General features: G+C 40.8%; 1 long non-coding RNA gene across 1 annotated transcript in view; it reads right to left on the bottom strand.

Annotated features, from left to right (window-relative positions):
* Nucleotides 1-1,083: 1,083 nt before the first annotated feature.
* LOC148114220 (uncharacterized) overlaps nt 1,084-21,495 on the bottom strand; it is a 79,395-nt gene continuing 58,983 nt past the window's right edge. Inside the window, exon 3 of the long non-coding RNA XR_015733923.1 lies at nt 1,084-3,259. This is a non-coding gene — a long non-coding RNA (uncharacterized LOC148114220). The remainder of the gene's footprint in view (nt 3,260-21,495) is intronic.

The raw sequence follows: 21,495 nt of genomic DNA on the forward strand, positions 1-21,495 counted from the left end.
AAGGCCAGTGGGCCACTTCCAGGAATGGGGGATATTCCTTAAAGCCCTTAAGTCCGATCTTGAATATAATCGTGGAGCCATAGACAGCCATGGAGGAGGGTGCGAAGAATGGCAAACAGGAGATGTTAATCATGGGCTAGAACTTTCTAATATTCTCCCAAACATCGGGAACTTCTGCACCCAGGCATCCCGTCACAACCCCTGGGCACCTGGGTGAGGCAAAGCTGGTAACCACCGTCACCCTCTCACCACGATGGCATCCCGAAGTCCACTGGGAGTTCTGTCCAGTGGTATTCTCGGCCATTTACAGAGCTCCCAACCCTGCAAGGCCGGTTCGGTGTCATAGAACCACAACTGCCCTCTCACTGCAGTGGGAATCCCCACCCAAGACAAGCCAGTTGTATACAAGAATCTTTGTTATTAAATTGGGAGAAGATTAAAAGACATCATTATTTAAAAATTCCAGTCTGGTTATCTACAATTGAAGCATTTTCATACTCAATAACATTAAGAAAGGAACAAATTGTTAGATCTAGTGAACTATTGAATGAAAAGGGTGAACTTAAATCGAAGCAAGAATTAGAAGAACAAGAGATAAAGATGGATTGGTTTTCATATATGCAAATACAGTCTAGATATGATAAAGATTCTAAGACAGAGGGTTTTTACAGTATTTGACTAATTTAGATAAAATTTTAACAGGTTCTGATGACTATGTAATCAAAAAATTGTATGGTTATTTATTAGAAGTAAAATTGGAAGAAGAACAAGTTAAAGAAACAATGATTGCATGGGGGAAAAATTTTGGTGATAGGATTGATTTAGCGAAATGGCAAAAATTGTGGTTGCAAAATTATAAAATGACAATGTCAACAGCATATAAGGAGAATTTGTATAAGATGTTTTACGGGTGGCATTTACCCCCAACGAGAATAGCCAGAATGTTCAAGGACAAATTGGAGAAATGTTGGAAATGTCATCAGACTCCAGGCTCATATTACCATATGTGGTGGACATGTGTAGAAGCTAAAAGATATTGGATTAAAATCCGCACATGGTTGGAAAAAATGACAAAGAAACACATTGGCTGAGATATTTTTATTAGGGATTTTACCAGAAACATATAATAGAGAATTGAGATATTTAATTGTGAACGTTTTAACAGTGGCTAGAATTGTATTTGCTAAAAATTGGAAAAAGGAGAAAATACCTATTGAAGATGAAATTATTAAGAAAGTTATGGAATGTGCTGAAATAAGTAAACTGACATTTGAAATTAGAGAACAGGAAGATAAACAATATTATATGATATGGGATTTATTTTATCAATGGCTAGATAATAAAGCATGGAAATGAAATATGAAACATGAAATTAATGTAATGATAAAATATATGAAGCAATTTTTTTTTTATGGGAGACAAGCCATTGTTAAATAATTGTTAAATGAGAATAATAGCATAAAGGGATATAATAAATTGTCAAATAAGAGAAATTAAATAACCTGTAAATTTTGGATATGGGATTAAGCACAAAAGAATTGTAACCAATCGACACACTTTCTGTAATAGTAATGGATGATGTCTGTTTTATGTTTTGTTTTGTTTAAAAATAAAAAATAATTCCAAAAAAAAAAGGAACTTTAAAAAAACAGATGTTAGTTAGGGCTGACCAAGATTGATCAGACCATGCTACAGTACATAAAATTGGTATTCTTCCAAGGTCAAAGTAAAAATGGATTCAAATAACGTGTCACACTTAGTCTGTATTGTAAGACTGTAGACATCAGTTGCATATATGTATTTAGTATCAGCTACATTTTTAACCTCCATTATACTTCATCCCACCCTATGTTATTTTTAGATGTCTCAAACATCATTGAGGATGGTATTCTTTAAACTCATAGGTTTACATGCTGGTTTGTATTAAGAAGTGTCAATCATCTATGATATATACAATAACCTTTGCTTTGGGAGGGGGGATAACATTTTTAAGGTAGAAATTTATCAGAAAATAGTAGTAATTTGTCAGAAAAAATAGTAGTTTAGTAGAAAATCAAAGTAGCTATTTTTGGGGTAGATTCCAGCTTTTCCCACTTTCTGTAGAAAGTATTTATGGGTGAAATCTACATACATTAATTAGAAAGATAAGAAAGAGACATAGAAAATTAAATGGAAACTCTTGAGTCATATTAAGCAATTCTGGACAGAGAGATGCCCATCTGGCCAGCTGTAACAGATGATGTATTTATTACTACAATTGGCTCCTCCATTTGAGCATAATAAGGATGGGCAGGCAGAATTTATGCTGAAATAACAGTCATCCTCATTCAGAATTAACCATTTATTTAGTCCTCCAATAAGGACTAGCATGTATAAAATCTCTAAAATCTCTAAAAACTGAGATGGACACTGAACCAAACTATATTAAAGGACAAGAAGTTTATACAAATAATGGAAAAAGAAATGGACTTCTTTTTTTAAAGAAAACAGAAAAGAAGAAACATCACTACAAAATGTTTGGACACGGCTAAAGCATACATGCGAGGATTACTTATTTGTTGTAAGTGGATACACTTACTTGTAAGTGGCTCATAAGCTTTCTAACAGATAGGAAGCAGCAGGTGAAGCTAGGCAAAATTACATCAGATACCTATATAATTAGCACAGGTGCCTCCCATGGCTGAGTGCTCTCTTCCTTACTCTTTTCTGTCTATTCCAATGACTGCATCTCAAAGGATCCCTCTGTTAAAGTACTGATGTTTAAAAATGACACAACAGTCATTGGTCTCATTTGAGAATGATGAATCTACATATAGATGAGTAATTTAACAACTGCCACGTGTTGAAGCGGGAACAAGCAACTCCCACCTTCCTGCCTCTCCCCCCCCTTTGTTAATGGGCCAGAGGCAGAAATTCAGTCTTTGACAATAGGACCCATCTGCAACACAATAGCAACAGAAACTCACCACATGGCACCTGGGAAGATTACATCAGCCAGCAAGGCTAGCTAAGACCCCATCCCCTGGGAGTCTGACAACCAATCAGGATACTCTTTCGGGGCCCCAGGAAGTTCAAAGCCAGAGAGAGCATAAAACCTGGGGACTCACTGTATCTCACCCCTTTTCTGTTCAGGAACTCAAATCATGTGATCCTGTCCACCATTAAACCATCTTTCCAAGCAGTCTCCATGTTTCCAGTGTCTGTTTCCCTACTTGGAGCTGAACCCAGAAGGATATTTCTTCCAACACTACCATACAAGCTGAAAAAAGAGAAAGAGAAGAAAATGATAAATAAACTGATAGATGAGAAGGTGATCCTTCATCATCAAAATGAAGATAAAAAGAAAATAATCCAGTTATGGGAAACTTTACAGTCAAGAAAAAGTGTCAGAAGATATAATAAAACAATACTTAGAAAAGGCTGCATTACCTAAAATACCAGAAACAGTGAAAGTGATGTTCAACGAAAGAATAACAATGATGGAATTAACCGAAGCAATTAAAAGACAAAAAACAATAAAACAATAAAATACGTAGACCAGATGGGCTTCCGGCAGAACTTTATGAACATCTACAAGATGTCTTAGGCTTGTCAATATTAGAGATCTATAATGATGTGTTGTTAAGGGCCAATCTTCCCAAAACTTGGGCAGATGCAAATATTACCTTAATACCAAAAGAAGATTCAGATTTACAGCAGATAAAAAATTATAGACCAATATCATTATTAAATGTAGACTACAAAATATAGGCCTCAATAGTAACAGAAAGATTAAAAACGTTCTTGAACGGATTTATACACCCAGACCAGAATGGTTTCTTACCCAAAAGACAAATTAAAAATAATATGAGAATCATCTTGAACACATTGGAATATTATTAAGTACACTCTGAAAAACAGCTAGCTAGATCTTCTTAAATGTACAAAAAGCCTTTGATAATCTGACTTGGCAATTCATGATACCACAACTAAAATATATGGACTTTGGCAAAAAAAAATTATAAATATGATTAAGGCAATAAATTCTAAACAAAGATGACCTTCCGGTTTCCAGTGTACACATGTGCACTGACCAGCTGGTCTTCGGTCATGCATGCACACCAAAAACTGGAAGACCAGGTGGCAAGCATGCATGTACGCACTGGAAACTGGAAGATCATCTTCCTGGTGCACGCATGCACATCAGGCAGCTGCTCTCTTGGTTTCTGGTGCTCCCGTGTCTGTGAAGACCAGCTGGCTGGCATACCGGAACCTGGAAGAGCAACGGGCAATGGCTTGCATGCCCAGAGAGATGGCTCTGTATGCCACTTCCAGCACACAAAGCATAGGTTCACCATCATGGATCTAGTATTTATAATAGAAGAACTACTAAAAATGGGGTCTAAATTAATAAAAAAAATAGAAGATTTTGGTGAAGTAAAAAAGATTTTGATGAGGCCCTACTCCATTCCCTGTGGCCCGCGGCCAGGCACCCGCAACATGCTTGCCTGCCTTCCATGCGGCCTTCCCGGCATCCCCGTGGCCAGCTTGTGAAGGCAAGCAAGCTGGCTTGGCCTCGGGGACCACCGGGAAGGCTGCGTGGAAGGCAGGCAAGCATGTCGGGGATGCCCGGCCACAGGGAAGGGAGCTAACAGCCTACTCCCTTCCCTGCACCCCTGCCATGCTTGCTTGCCTTCCACAAGGTCTTCCCTGCAGTCCCCCATGCCTGCTTGCCTTCTGAGGTCGGGTCATGCATCCAGCCCATGACGGGAGACGCACTGCTTCAGGCCTGGCCCAGCCAGCGGGTGGGTGGGTGGCCCTTGGGGAAGATGCAGCCACTGCGGGAGAAAACTTTGGATTCTCTCTGCTGCAGCATTCAACGTTAAATGCTGCAGCAGAGAGAATCCAAAGTTTTCTTCCTCCATTCACAGCAGAGCTGCTGCTCCTTTTATGGTCCCCCTTGGCCCTCTCCCTCCCAGGGGTCGAAGTACCTTAAAGGCTGCAGCAGCTCTGCTGTGAATGGAAGGAGAAAACTTCAGATTCTCTCTGCCACAGAATTCACTATGAGCCCTTCTCATGCTCATTTTTTCCTACCTGGTTCTGTGGGTGTGGCTTGGTGGGGGGGTCATGTGACTTAGTGGGCATGGCCATGAGTGACATCAAGTTGGCCATGCCCACTCAGTCACAGGAAACCCCCCCTCCACCAAGCCACACCCAGAGAACTGGTAGGGTAGGGAAAAAATTTGAATGTCACCAGTGGTATGGTCCAGAAATTTTGGATATACTATAGAATTAGTACAAATGGCAAAAACTCTGGAAAAGAAACTATAACTTCACAATGGTAACAGCCTACAAAGAAAATATCTACAAAATGTTTTAAAGGTGGCATCTGCACCAGCAAGAATGTCAAAGATGTTCCAAAACATATCTCCCAGATGTTGGAAATGTAAACAGATACAAGGTTCTTACTATCTTATGTGGTGGACTTGTCCTGTGGCAAAAAAATATTGATTAAAAATAAAAATGTGGCTAGAAGAAATGATAAAACAACAAATAGATCTAAAACCAGAGATGTTCTTGTTGGGTATTCTACTGGAGAAATATAATTTATTTATTTTTATTTATTTATTTTTGTCAAGAACGTATTTGGTAATAAGTATAAGCATGGATTGGATACATAAAATAGATACAAATAGAAGAAACATTAGGACAGGGATGGTAGGCACACTGGTGCTCTTATGCACGCCCCTTACAGACCTCTTAGGAATGGGGTGAGGTCAACAGTAGACAGTCTTAGGTTAAAATTTTGGGGGTTTGCAGATGAAACCACAGATCAGGTAGTGTATTCCAAGCATTGACACTCTGTTGCTGAAGTCATATTTTCTGCAATCGAGTTTGGTGCTGTTTACCTTAAGTTTGTATCTATTGTGTGCTCGTGTATTTTTGTGGTTGAAACTGAAGTAGTCATTGACAGGTAGGACATTGTAGCCGATAATTTTATGAGCTACGCTTAGGTCATACCATAGACGGCGTAATTTTAAGTTTTCTAAGTCCAGAATTTCAAGTCTGGTGGCATAAGATATGTTGTTGCGAGCAGAGGAGTGGAGGACTCTTCTTGTGAAATATTTCTGGACACATTCAATTGTATTAATGTCCGATATGCAGTGTGGGTTCCAGACAGATGAGCTGTATTCGAAAATTGGTCTAGCAAATGTTTTGTATGTTCTGGTTAGTAGTGTGATCTGCCTTTTTGGCGATGTTCCTACACTGGGCTTTGGCACTTAGATCATTAGATATGAGTACTCCAAGATCCTTGACAGACAGGGTCATCTACAAGGTTGTGTCCACTCAGCTTGTATTTTGTGTTCTGGTTCTTTTTGCCAATGTGTAAGACAGAGCATTTGTTGGTTGAGATTTGGAGTGGCCAATTGTTTGACCATTCCGACACAAAGTCAAGGGTAGCAGCATTGTCGGTGATGTTAAATATTTTTACATCATCAGCGAAGAGAATGCAGTTGGTTATAATATGATCACAAAGGTCATTTATGTATAGTATGAAGAGTGTTGGTCCTAGAACACTGTGTTGGGGGACACCCTATTTTGACCACTTGTTGTCTGTTTGACAGGAACACAGCTATCCAATTATGTAGGGGTCCAGAGATGCCATAGGATTTTAGTTTTAGAAGTAGTTTGTCATGTACCATTGAAGATTCTTCCATTTCTCCAAGTCTTTCTAAATTTGTTCTTTAAGTCTATAATAATTGTGTCCTTTGATCGTTGCACACCTTGAAGTCAAATATATTCCTAAATATTTAATTTTTTTCACTACTTATATGTCTAATGTCTCTTCTATCTCTCTTTTTTGTTTTTCTGTAATATTTTTCACCAAATTTTTTGTTTTTCTTTATTTATTTTCAGTTCAGACACTTTTCCATAGTTCTCTATTTGAGCTAATAATTTTGGTCCTGTAACTTGTGGTTCCTCCAAGATAAATACTAAATCATCTGCAAATGCTTGCAATTTATATTCCTCTTTTTAAATTTTCATTCCCTTTATCTCTTTATCTCGCCTAATGTTTCTATTCAATACTTCTAGAGTCAGAATAAACAATAATGGTGATAGGGGACATCCTTGTCTAGTACCCTTCATAATTTCAACGTTCTCTGTCATTTCTCCGTTCATCATTATTTTAGCAGATTGGTTGTTGTAAATTTTTTACTGTATTTATAAATCTCTCCCCAAAGTCTATTCCCTGCAGTTGTCCTATCATAAATTGGCAGTTCACATTGTCAAAAGCTTTTTGAGCATCTAAAAACATCATCGCCATTTGTCTTTCTGAATGTGTCTCGTAATACTCCAAAGTATCCAACATTACCCTCATATTGTCTCTAATTTGCCTTTTAGGTAGGAATCCATTTTGATCTGTATAAATAAGTTCATTTAATGGTTTTTTAAATCTGTTTGCCATTATTGAGGCAAAAATCTTGTAGTCCACATTTAATAATGAAATGGGTCTATAGTTTTTTATTAGTTGTAGATCTGTATCTTCTTTGGGAATAAGTGTCACATAGGCCTCCCTCCATGAATCAGGCATTTTTGCCTTCATTAAAAGTTCATTAAATATTTCCAGCATTACATTGCTCATCACTTCTTGTAATGTTTTGTATAATTCTTCTGGTAGGCCATCCGGTCCAGGTGCTTTCCCATTTTTTTGTCTTTTTATTGCTTCTATTAATTCCATCATTGTTATTCTCTGTTCTAACAGATCTATATTGATCTGTTATTTTCAGTAAATCTGACTTTTCCAAATATTTTGATATTTCTTCCTCTGAATTTTTTTCTTGAGAGTAGAGTTTTTTATAGTATTTTTGAATTATCCTCTTCTTTTCCTCGTTTCTGTAACATATTTTCCCCTCTTCATCTTGTAAGTATTTAATCATCTTTTTCTCCTTTTCTTTTTTCAATTTATACGCCAACTATCTTCCTGGTTTATTTGCATTTTTGAAAATTTTTTGTTTAGTTGCTCTTAATTTGTTTGCTAATTGTTCCTGTTCATTTATATTTATTTCATGTTTTTTCACTTCCATCAACTTCTTAATTTTTTATGTTGTGCATTTTTTTGGAAGTCTTTTTCTAGTTTCTTATACTCCTCTTCCAATCTTATCTGTTTTTGTCTTTTCTTTTTGTTCTTTTCCCCCAAATATGTTTAATTTATTTTTAAATTGTTTTTAAATTTTGTATTTGATGTTTTTTGCTTCTGGCTGTTCACCGCCCTGAGTCCTTTGGGAGAAGGGCAGTATATAAATTTAAATATTAAATTAAATTATTAAATTAAATTGCCAGACCTCTAATATAAGCTTTCATAGTATCCCATACCGTCTGAAGTGATATGTCCTCTTTTTTATTTATTTTAAAGAAAAACTCTAATTGTCAGGTGTGCTTCCTTCAAAGTCCAGGAAAGAATGACCCAAACTCCATGTTTTATATAGAAAGGTACTTTTACTAGAAATGAAGTGAACGCAACCAAGGATAAACTGAAATTAAAAGCAATAGGCGCAAAAAGTGCATATAGAAAGCATCCCCTCCCACTTTCCATCATAAATCATCCAATCCAAAGGTCTCCCAGGGTCAGGTGGAAGCATGTCTGGCAGCGTCATCAATCAAGAATGCCATGACAGTTGACCCGATAGCAACTTCAAAGATTCAGTTTCGTTTCTTCCAAAGTTTCATTCTTCCTCCAGCACACTTCCCCCCCAGACCCTGCTAGCTCTCCCCCCTCCCGGTTCTTATGGCAGCCAAAGCAGTAAAAGTGGAGGCTGACATTCGGCCCCTCTGCAGAAGAGATGTTAGTCCTAAACAGGGAAGAGAGAGAAAATGCAACACAGAAATTATGGTTTATCAGGGTATTTGGTATGAAACAACTGTACTTTCCTGGGTGCCCGGACATCATATTTATTCACCCATTCAGCTTGAGATAAAGGGAAATGTTTCCAGGCCACCAGATACTGCACTTTACCATGGTGTTTCCTAGAGTCTAGAATTTCCTTAACCTCAAAATGTTGTTCTCCTTCTATCAGAATGGGGACTGGGGGAGAATCTTGGTCCGGACGCAAAGGGAACGAATGTTCTGATTTCAGCAAGCTAACATGAAATACAGGGTATACGTCTCAAAATTTTTGGCAATTCCAATTCAACTGTTACTGGGTTAATAAGTCTAGTGATTAGGAAAGGACCACATACTTGGGTCCAAGCTTTTTTGATTTCTGGGAAGTCTGTAAATATTTGGTGGAAAGATAAACCCTATCACCCACTTTGTACATGTGTGCTGGGGAGCTTTTTTTGTCAGCTTGGGTTTTATGTGCTCGGTGTGCATCATCTAAAGCTTTTCGAGTTACTGCCCAAGTACCCCGTAGCTGTTCGATCCACTCAATCAAAGAGGGGTTCTCTGGGTTATCCTGTGGCAGCTTGGGGATCGGCACAAACTCCTGACCAGACGCTACCTTAAATGGAGTGAATCCGGTGCTGTTATGTATGGAGTTATTGTACGCCACCTCTGCAAATGGCAATAGGTCCACCCAGTTATCTTGCTGGTAATTTATGTAACATCTCAAGTACTGTTCTAACACGGCATTGGTTCTCTCACAAGCCCCATTAGTCTGGGGGTGGTGGGCAGAACTTAACCCCTGGGTGGAGCCTATCAACTTTAAAAACTCCTTCCAAAAGTTGGAAGTAAATTGTACACCCCTGTCCAAAATTATACATTTTGGAGCCCCATGTAATCAGTAAACATGACGAATAAACAATTTTGCAAGGGTTTTAGCTGAAGGGATTTTAGAACAGGGGATGAAGTGCACTTGTTTGGAAAACAAATCCGTTACTGCCCAAATGACGGTGCACCCTTCACTTTCTGGTAGGTCAACAATAAAATCCATGGATATTTCTTTCCAAGGGGCATTCGGCCTTGCCACACTCTGAAGTAAACCAGGCAGCTTCCCCAGAGGTCTCTTAGCTGAGGCACACACCGGACAACTAGCGACATATGCCTCTATGTCCTTTTTGAGTGCAGGCCACCAAAATTGTCTTTTAACGAGATGTAATGTTTTAACAAATCCAAAGTGCCCTGCCGCCTTGGCGTCATGAACGTACTGCAACACTTACTCTTAAACTGACAGGAACATACAATTTCGCCCCAATCCAAGCTAGACCATCACGGAGTGTACATTCATTTGAGTGGGTTTTAAACCATTCGTCAGTTCTCAAGGCTTCTTGCAGTTTCTGAAGTAACTCACCCGAGAGGGCTGGATTGGCTTTTGCCTGCGCTCTGGTAGTCATTGGCGCTGCTAGTTGTGTCGAAGGGATGATAGGACGAATCACTTCCTCCTTGGTGCTGTTGTATTGAGGCAATCTGGAAAGTGCATCTGCCATGAAGTTCTTTCCACCAGGAAGGTATCGTAGAGTGAAATTAAAGTGGTTGAAGTGCTGGGCCCAACGAGCTTGCTTTGGTGACAGCTTACATGGTGTTTTCAATGCCTCCAAGTTTTTATGGTCAGTCCAAACTTCAAAAGGATGCTTTGCTCCTTCCAGAAATTGTCTCCACGTTAACAATGCCCACCACACTGCAAAAGCTTCCTTTTCCCATATGGCCCATCTCCTCTTGGTTTCTGACAATTTACGGGACGTGTAAGCACAGGGTTGTAATTCCCCTTTTTCGTTCTTCTGCTCCCACCGCCACATTGCTCGTGTCAGCCTGTACTACAAAAGGTTTTTCCATATCTGGATGTTTGAGAACTGGTTCAGCAGCAAATAATCTTTTCAACTTTTTGAATGCCGCTTGACAGTCCTTAGTCCATTCAAGAGGTCGTGAGGGCCTTGGTTTAACCTCACCTTTAGTTTTCAGAAGATTTGTTATTGGCAGTGCAATTTTTGCAAACGAGGGGATAAACTGTCTATAGAAGTTTGCAAATCCCAGGAAACTCTGTAGTTGTTTGCGGGTGCATGGTGCGGCCCATTCCAATACGGCCCGAACCTTTCCAGGGTCCATCTCTATCCCCTCATGCGATATGCGATATCCAAGATAGTCAATTCTGCTTTGGTAGAACTCGCACTTAGAAAGTTTGGCATATAGTTCAGCAGCCCTGAGTTTTTTCAGGACAGTTCGCACCAACTTCACATGGTTGTCCATGTTCTCAGAATAGATAAGAATGTCGTCCAAGTAGACCAGGACCCCCTTATACAGATGCTCATGCAGTACTTCATTAATCAATTGCATGAACACAGCAGGGGCTCCCTGTAGTCCAAACGGGAGCACTCTAAACTGGAAACATCCAAGTGGGCAATTAAATGCTGTCTTCCATTCATCCCCCTCTTTAATTCTCACTCGGTAGTATGCCTCCCGTAAGTCAAGTTTGGTGACGATTTTTCTTTCCTAAGTGAGACAGCATGTCCTTCATGAGTGGTAGGGGGTAAACGTTTTCCACGCAAATAGCGTTAAGATTTCTATAATCAACTATCAAGCAAAAGGAGCCATCTTTCTTTTCTTGGAACAATACCGGGGCCGCCACCCTTGGTCTGGCTGGTTGGATAAAAACCCATTCTAGATTTTTATCAATGAAGTTTTGCAATTCCCCTAGTTCTCGAGGGGTCATGGGGTAGATTTTTGGCTTAGGGAGCTTCACCCCGGGGAGTATTTCAATGGTACAGTCCGTAGCTCTGTGGAGAGGCAGCACATCCGAGGCCCTTTCACTAAAAACTTCACGGAGATCCCAATACTCTTTTGGAATCTTCTCCTCTCCTTCAATGTGGCCTACTGACACTTCCGCTCTTTCAGGTTCTATACCTTCCTCAAGGGGGGTTTCTTCCCTTTCTGGTCTCGGTTTTCCGGTACGAATATGCAGGACCCCCATTTTCCAGTTAACCCATGGGTTCCATCTACGGAGCCAGGGCAAGCCAAGTATTAGGGGTCATTCCATGCCAGGGGCCACAATAAATCTGAGGCTCTCTACATGATCTCCCAACTGCATTTCAATAGGTTCAGTCACAAAGCTGAACAGGCTCCCTCCTGCAATCGATCCATCCAACTGACAGAACGCAGTCGGCCTTTTTAATGTTTTTAGCCTCAGGCCCATTTTCTCCACCACTTTTGGGCTGACTATGCACCTGGTGCACCCAGAGTCTAATAGGGCTAACATCTGCGCATGTTTCCCTGTGGATGGCACCCTTATTTCTATGGGGACGAGCATGGGGTCCTCTGTGTGACTCACCAGATCATCGGAGTCGGAGTCGGAATCCATCCCACTGTCGTCTGCGGTGGTCGGAGTTCCCAACTCACCCTGGTTTCGGGGAGCGAACTCAACGACTTCTCCTTTCAGGGCGGTGTCGCGGCCTTTTGCAGGCGCTTTGTCGGCCTTCTTGTGCCCCGAACTGGTAGATTTTGGCGCTGGCTTGGAGAAACGTTCTGCAGCCCGATGGCCTTCCTTTCCACATTTGTAGCAGGTGAAGGGCTTCGTTTTGGGTTTGAATTCTGCTCTCCCCACGGCCGCCCTTGGCGCTCCTTTGCGGTAGAAAGAGGATGACGGGTCCCCTGCATGGCCTGCTTGGAGTGGGCTTTGGGCCAGCTCCCTCTCCACATCCTCAGCTACTACGTACCAACTTTGCAAGTCTTTGGGGACCCCACGGCCTCTACAGTCCTTGTATATTTCTTCATTCAGCCCATCTTTGAAACTCTCCAATAGAGCCGCTTCTGACCACCCTGTGGTCAGGGTGCCAGCTTGAGAAATTCTTGGGTGTATTCTGCCACTGATCTCTGGCCCTGCTGGATGCCCTTCATTCTGAGTCTCGCCTTCCGTTCAGCTAGGTGGTCTTCAAACCGCCTCCTAAGAGCCCCCATGAACTGGTGGTAGTTCCTCAGCAAGGGGGAGTTATTATTGTGGAGGACCACCATCCATTCAGCGGCTACTCCCTCTAGGACGTTCATGACGCATCTCACTCGAGCAGCATCTGATAAGTAGTCCTCCCCCCAGTCCTGCATGTGGTTCCACACTTGGGTCAAGAAAAGCCCCAATGTCTTTGGATTCCCATCATATTTTCCAGTTAGGGGGGGAATTTTTGGTTTTTTACGCCTGCGGGGTGGGGCCTGCAAGGCTGGGGGTCCCTGGGCTGCTGCATCCTCCACTTGAGCTCCAGAAGCCTGAGATGTTCCTTCCCCAGCTTCCTCTTCTTCTCCCCCACAGACTGTCTCTTCTGGATCCCCCTGGGGCAATCTCCTCCCTTCTCCACAGGGAACCCATAAGACTCATGGCTTTTCCAGCTTTCTTCAACATCACGGAGGAGTTGTAATGCTTGCACCATCATGAGGCTTTCCTTTTGCTCTTGCAGCCACACTGCCTCTCTCTTACGGGGTCTGGAGCTGGTTACTCCCTGGGGGGTCCTCCCCAGGTCCGGCAATTTTCCTACTCCTCTCGACCATCTAGCTTCCTCAGGCTCCTCTCTCAGCCAGAGTTTTTCCATCCATTCTGCAGCCTCTTTCTCTGCTTGAAGTGAAGTTATCGTAGAACCAGATGCTCCCATCTGGTCTTCTTCACTCTCCTGGTCCAACATAATTTGGTGTCAGCCCCCTCGGTGTTTATCCAGGATGGCTGGAGATGAATTTCAGCTTAATGTCAGGTGTGCTTCCTTCAAAATCCAGGAAAGAATGACCCAAACTCCATGTTTTATAGAGAAAGGTACTTTTACTAGAAATGAAGTGAATGCAACCAAGGATAAGCTGAAATTAAAAGCAATAGGCGCAAAAAGTGCATCTAGAAAGCATCCCCTCCCACTGTCCATCGTAAATCATCCAATCCAAAGGTCTCCCAGGGTCAGGTGGAAGCATGTCTGGCAGCGTCATCAATCAAGAATGCCATGACGATTGACCTGATAGCAACTTCAAAGATTCAGTTTCGTTTCTTCCAAAGTTTCGTTCTTCCTCCAGCATGCTTCCCCCCCAGGCCCCCTAGCTCTCCCCCCTCCCGGTTCTTATGACAGCCAAAGCAGTAAAAGTGGAGGCTGACACTAATTCTTTTTTCATAAACTGTTGAAATTATTTTTCATTTAATATTGTTGCATTTAAAGTCCATCTTGTCTTTTTCTTTTGACCTTTTCATGTTATTATCATTGGATTATGGTCTGCCCAAATGTTTGAATCAATATTTGCTTCTTGTATACTATCCATAAGCTCTGTTGACATCCATATCATGTCTAACCTTGACCATGATAACTGTCTATTTGAATAAAAACTATATTGCTTTTCTTTCAAATGCTTTTGTCTTGAATACACAATTCTTCCATTATTGTAAAAAAAGATCTCTGCAGTATCCTTCTAGACTTTTTATTAGTTTTCATTGTTTTATAATCGAAGTCCACATCTACTATGGCATTAAAATCACCCATTATACATACATATTCATAATCCAATTCTAATATTTTTTTGTGTAGTTTTCGATAAAATTCTTCTTGCTTTTCATTTCTTGTATATACTCTAAATGCTTCATCAATCTCATTTAGAATCTTTTCCTTGGGTTGTTCCAAAATGTCTGCCAAGATCTCCACAATCACCTTGGGTAGATTTTAGAGGAAGAACTCTATATTTTGAAATCTTAAGTAGAATTCAGAATGTTCCATTTCAAGTGAGATAATTGTTTTTTCTTGTAATTTTTCTGTTGACACTAGTTTCTCTTCTAATTCTTCAACTTTCTTCTCTGTGATGTCTGCTTTTTCCATCTCCAATTCAATTCATCATCCCAATTCTTATTATTAAATTTAAAAAGGTTTAAAATTCTCAAAGTTCTTCAATAATAAAACAATAAAAAAGTTTCCAGTTTCGCTTCCTTCGCAGCCAATTTACTGATGTGAGACCTTATACCACTCTCACTCCTCGCTTTCAGCTAGTCTTTTCCACCTTGTAAATTCTCCAGGTGGGTTTGAAGAGAAACTTTAATAAGGCAAAATCAGAACCCTCTCACCTCCATGCCACATGCTGTCTTTCTTGATCTTCTTTTGTTGTTGTAGCCGCCCCCACTTCATAGCGACTTCTTGGTCACTTTCTTCACTGTCCAAATTGAGGAGCTTCTTCCGGTCTTTCCAGGGAATTTGTGAACTCCCTGTGATGACCAGTACTTGCTCCTCTTGTTTGTCATCCTTATGAGATGACTTAGGTACCTGGGGACCCTCGGGCAGTGGAGATATCGACAGGTCCTTGAGAGGACTCAAAGAGCCTTTCTTTCCACCCGGATGTTGGCCACGCTTCCCCCCAGAGGGTAAAAACTCTTGAAACATAATTGTTCAAAAGGATCCTTTTATTAAGCAGAAGTGATGGCAACCCAGTAAAAGCAAGATCTGAATACTCTTAGGCAAGACAAGTGGGATTAAAGCAGTAGAGACCCCTCCTTTTAAGTTAGAATGCAGATTTTAGCAAATGTGAAGATGTTTTCTTTACTAGTTTCCCTGAGAACCCGAACAAACATGTATTCACCCCGTTATCCTTTAAAGTGAAACAACCCACATGGCTAGGCACATTGGAGGGCATTTTTGGACTTACTTGTTACTGGCCAGGGATTGAGCTCCTCTCACCACCCATCTACTAATGGAAATTCTGGAATTTTGAACTCGGTGCTAGAACAATATTTAAGATGTTTTATTAATTTTCAACAGGATAACTGGACCGAATTTTTGCCTTTTGCTGAAGTTGCGTTTAATAATGTTGTACATTCAAGTACTGGGTAACCCCTTTTAGAGTAGCAACAGGCCAGGATTTCAGCCTCATGCCTGAACTACCCATAGAAGAACCCACCATCCCCTCACTTAAGGAGTGGATGGATAATTTGCAAAACACATGGCTAGTGGTTAGATTAGCCTTAAAGGAAGCTAGAGAGGCTTTTAAAATTCAAGCTGACAAGAAAAGAATGGAACCCAAACCTTTTCATGTTGGAGACAGAGTATACTTATCTACAAAATTCCTGAAATCATTACAACCATTGAAGAAACTAGGGCCAAAGTTCATTGGACCTTTCCCCATCACTAGAGTCATCAATCCAGTAGCTGTTGAACTACTCCTTCCAAAAACACTCAGGCAAGTCCACTCAGTATTCCATATTAGTTTACTCAAGCGAGCAGTAATCTCATCCCTCAGACCATCTGCATCTACACCACCTGTTCCCATCATGATTGAAGGTGAACAACACTTTGAAATCAAGGAAATCCTTGATTCTAGGATCCACAGAGGGAAAGTCCAATACTTAGTTGCTTGGACATATTTACCATCAGCACACAATGAATGGGTCGCTAAACACCATGTTAGGGCTCCAACCTTACTGAGAAAATTTCACTCCCAATACCCTAACAAATCTTGTTAATATACTCTCATGAAATTTTGTTTATATTTGTTTTTTTTTTACAGGTAGACCCTTTCATTTTCTAAGGAGGGTAGCATGTCAGATCCCTAAAAGTGATACTGCCATTCAATTGGAAGAAGTGGGAGACTTGGATTCGATTTAATAGCATTGCCTGTGTCAACAGATATTTTACAACCTATATCCTGGTGCCAAGGAAGCCTGAGATTCCCTTTACCTGCAGGAATTTATATGATAGCCATGTGAGTTGTTTCACTTTAAAGGATAAAGGTGTGAATGCATGGTTGCTCGAGTTCTCAGAGAATCTAGTAAAGAAAACATCTTCACACTTGTGTATTGGCTAAAATCTGCATTCTGATTTAAAGAGTCCCTACTGCTTTAATCCTATTTGTCTTGCCTAAGGGTATTCAGATCTTGCTTTAAACTGGGTTGCTATCACTTCTGCTTAATAAAAGAATCCTTTTGAACTATTACGTTTCAAGATCTTTTACTTTTTTAAGTTAGAAGGATAGCATGGGGTGATCAGGCATGGCTGTTTCTCAGTTCTCTGCCCTCTCAGTTCCTTTATGTGGATTCTCAGCAAAAGTCACGTTCATCTGAAATTTTATGATGCCTTGTTTCCAATTGATTTTGGGGTTCCATTTTTTCAGCCATGCAAGGCCCAGAACTAATGGCTATTCCATGCCAGGTGCCACTATAAATGTAAGCATTTCCTCATGGCTTCTGATGCCTATATGTAGAGGCTTGGTGGCAAAAGAAGCTGGCTCCCCTCCTGCTATTGACCCATCTATTTGGCAGAAAGCGATGGGGTTTTTCAGCTTTCTTACATTAACCCCCAACTTCCCTACTAGGGTTGGGCTGATCAAACAACAGGTGCACCCTGAGTCCACTAGAGTAGAGATATTTATCTCCCTGTCATGGTTTGGGATAAATAGTCTTAAGGGGAGGGTAAGCGGTTTAATTGGTTTGCTTACCAGTGGTTCATCTTCTGGATCACTTCTGAATGAGTGTGATTCCTCCTGCTGAGATGCCAGGGTTTTCTCCACAAGGGGGGGGGGGAGATGGAAATTCTACAGTCTCCCTGCTCATCAGGGCAGTCTCCTTCCCACGCCGGCCCGGTTTTGCAGGGTTCTCCCCCGATCGGTGGTTCTGGGCGGGTGTTTGTGAACAACACTCTTTTCCACACTTGAAACAGGCTGTATAGATCATCACTCAGCTTGTCCTTGAAACAACTCACCAAATATTTTCCGGACAGTTCACATGACACGCGAAGTCCTGGAATTCTTCAGTATACTCTGCTATTGGCTGTCATCTCTGCCTCAACACCTTAATGTGATTGCGTGCTTTGTGATCTGCTAGTGGGTCCTCAAACCGTCGTCACAGGGCCATCATGAAATGGTCGAAATCCCGCAGTTCTGGTGCATTAGCATTATACAGGGTCACCATCCATCTGGCTGTGGCACCCTCTAGGGCTAGGGTCACAACTCGCACTCGGGATCCTTGGGTTTGGAAATCACACCCATACTCTTGCATGTAAGTGAGCACGTGTGCCACAAAGAATCCTAATTGCTGTGGATTCCCATCAAACTTCACCCCAAGGGAGGGAGTTTCTCTTTCCAGTTGCGGGACTCGTGGCTGGTTGGGAATGGGCGCTGGTTTGTGTGCTGCCTGGGGGGGAGGGTTTGCTGGGTCTTCCGTTGCTGCTGCTGCACCATCTGCTCTATAGGCAGGCTCCAGAAGTGGGGGTGCCTCCCATGGCATCATCCATGACTGTTGCCCTTTCAGCGCTTTTTGGTTGTTCTGGCTCCCCTCGGATGTTGAGATTTTCCAAAGTTTCCATCACCAATTGGGTTATATGCTTCTTCAGATAATCCTCCCTCAGTGGTGCTTCGGTTAGTTCCCTCTGGTTAGCAAGGGCTTCTAGTTCCAGGTTCCACCCTGGTTTTCAGTTGCCACGGCTAAGAGTGACTCCTCTGGTTCTCTCATTCCAGCTATCTTTCTTCCCGATGCCAATTGACCAGTTGGGCTTTTCGAGATTCTCCAGAGTTACCTCATCCTCTCCGAGGGGGTGTACAAAACAGGCATCCAACTAGGTGGGGTTGATGTCTCCCACCCACATTCAGCTTCTCTCAGTTCTCTCCTTCATTCAGACATGGTTTGCAAGGTCCCCTCAGTAGAGCGAAGATTGCTTCTCTGGGTTGACCATTTTGCAGATCTTGCTTTCTGTAAGGATTGCCTCTCTTTCCAACTTAAGAAAGTAAAGACTTTTGAAATGTGATAGTTCAAAAGGATCCTTTTATTAAGCAGAAGTCATAGCAACCCAGTTAAAGCAAGATCTGAATATCCTTAGGCGAGACAAGTAGGATTAAAGCAGTAGAGACCCCTCCCTTTAAGTCAGAATGCAGATTTTAGCCAATACACATGTGAAGATTTTTTCTTTACTAGTTTCCCTGAGAACCCAAACAAACATGCATTCACACCATTAATATCACTCTTAGGGATCTGACACTACCACTCAAAACTGAAAGCATATGTGAGGGGTATATCTATTGCATATACAGCAATAGAGGGTGATAAATAATAATAAATATGCCTTAAGTGCAAAGTTCAGGCATTTAATTCTAAAAGAGTGTGAATCCTTGTATTTTCTTCCAGTTATAGCTCTTTTTACTCCTCCTAAGTCTTTAATGCCTCGATTATATTATTATATATTTTCTATAGTCTATTAAGTTATTATTGTCTTTCTCCACTTTTATTCAGCCTCGGGTTCTTCTGGTCCCTCTGTTTAAAAATTCTATTGAAGCAGTGAGTTCTTTCTCCACTTTCTGTCTCGGGTTCTCGTCCACTCAAGCCTCTCTTGCAGTCATGGTGTGCCATCGTCTGCTCTCACCGCTTCTCTTCTTCTCCTTTCTTTTCCTGTCGCACTAGCATGCCAGATTTCTCTTCTTCTTCACTTTCTCCTTTCCTTTAGTTTCTCACCAGAATGTCCACCTGTCTCATCGTAACACCACTGTCTCAAACACTTTTGTCCTTCCTCCTCTTCACCACTTTAGTGGTTAGATATATTATGCTGAATCACTGCTCCTTCTGCCAAGTTGCCACCCGCTCCCCAGCTGGAGATCCCTTTTAACCAAGCAAACAGGGCTCACTTTTTCAAGTGATCATCAGCCTTGCGGTTTTCAGGATAATCAGCCATTTCAAATGTCACAGTCTGCTATAAAAATCTTCTCTTCCCTATGCTCTCTGGATCATCGCAGCCTTGGGTCCTCCATAGCACGATGGCAGACACTTTCATGTTGGTTTGACAGGGGTGTCCTTCTTTGCAACAAGTGATCGCTTTTCACTTTGCTACACTCTGGACTTCCCCTCTAGTCTGCAAAGCTCTCCAGGCTCTTTGCGCCCAAAAGGTCCCCAAAACGTGAAGTATTCGGGGTCTAGGAATAGAGACCGTTCACCTTTCCCCGCTCCACTGAGACGACACCACTGGAAGTCTGTCTACTATACAATTTTCTTTTTTTTATTATTTAAAAAGTTTTACAAGTACATTTTCTCCTCAATTTCCCCCCCCCCAAGCTCCCCCGACCCCCCATGCCCTCCCTAGCCCTCCCCTTTTCCCCCCAGGACTTCCACAAAATAAAATCCTAATCAAAAAATACATTTTATAAAGCTTAAACCCCTCCTCCCCCTATATACTATTTATACCTTCATAAAACTCAATTAATTTATCCCTACATAATACATTCATTCAGCTAAAAGCTATCTGATATTTCCTAGTTTGATATTTATTCTGCACATAATCTATCCACTTTTTCCACTCCCATACATAAGTCTCTTGAGTTCGGTCTTTTAAATATGCTGAAATCTTCGCCATCTCTGCAAAACTGGCCATCTTCAAAGTCCATTCTTCAATAGTGGGCATAGCTTCATTTTTCCAATATTGACCTATCAATAATCTCGCTGCTGTAACCATATACAATATCAGCTTTGTTTCACCCAATGTAAAACCCTTAACTATACCCAATAAGAACAATTGTGGAGAAAACTGTAGTTTTTTCTTCAAAACATTTTGCATAACCCACCAAATTTTTATCCAAAAAGCCTTCACTTTCTTGCAGGTCCACCATATATGATAATATGTGGCATCTAAACAATCACATCTCCAACATTTTGGTTGACCATTAGGATACATGCAAGACAATTTCTTAGGATCTAAATGCCACCTATAAAACATTTTATAAAAATTTTCCCTCAAATTCTGCGACTGTGTAAATTTAACATTCTGGACCCATATTTTTTACTATACAATTTTCTTATCACTCTCTCATCTGTTCCTGTTAATATCTTGTCTAATTCTGTCAATTCCATATAAAAACCATATAATTTTGCAGTTGTGTATATCAATCCCCTGTTTTTCCAAATCTTATTTCATTTTAAGTTCCCCCTTTTCTGACAAAATGTCCTTATATCTAACAATGTTTCCTATATTAATAATATTTGGATATATAAGTGCTTCCATTGTCGAAAGCCAAACTGATATCTTCAAGTAATGTGGTTCTCTAATTTTCTCCCATACTAATAATAAAGCATTTCTTATATAATGTGTTTGAAAGTAACCATGTATCTCATTTTTCCAATACCATAAAAAGATGTGCCAACCCAACTGCAAGTCATGTCCCTCCAATGTCAATAATTTTGTCTTTCTCAATACAATCCATTCTTTCATCCATGTTAACACTGCTGCCTGATAGTATAGTTCCCAGCTTAGTAATCCAAATCCTCTGGTTCTCGCATCTTGTAACAATTTTAAGTTAATTCTCACCTTCTTCCCCTCCATATAAATTTCACTATTATTTTGTTCGAATTTTCAAAATATTTTTTCTCCAATTTTATCGGAATTGTTTGGAATAAAAACAATAGCCTTAATAGTATATTCATCTTAATTGTTGTTATTCTTCTTATTAACAGTAATTGCAAATTTTTTCATCTCTCCAAATCTGTCTCAATTTGTTTTATTAGTTTATAATAATTATCTTATCTTAATCACAACACATCTTCTGTTAGTTGAATTCCTAAGTATCCTACTTTCTTTGTAATCTGAATATCTAACTTCTTTGTTAACTCCCTTTTCTGT

Source organism: Pantherophis guttatus, chromosome 4 (genome assembly GCF_059756535.1).
Source record: "Pantherophis guttatus breed Tessera chromosome 4, ASM5975653v1, whole genome shotgun sequence".
Classification (NCBI taxonomy): Eukaryota; Metazoa; Chordata; class Lepidosauria; order Squamata; family Colubridae; genus Pantherophis; species Pantherophis guttatus.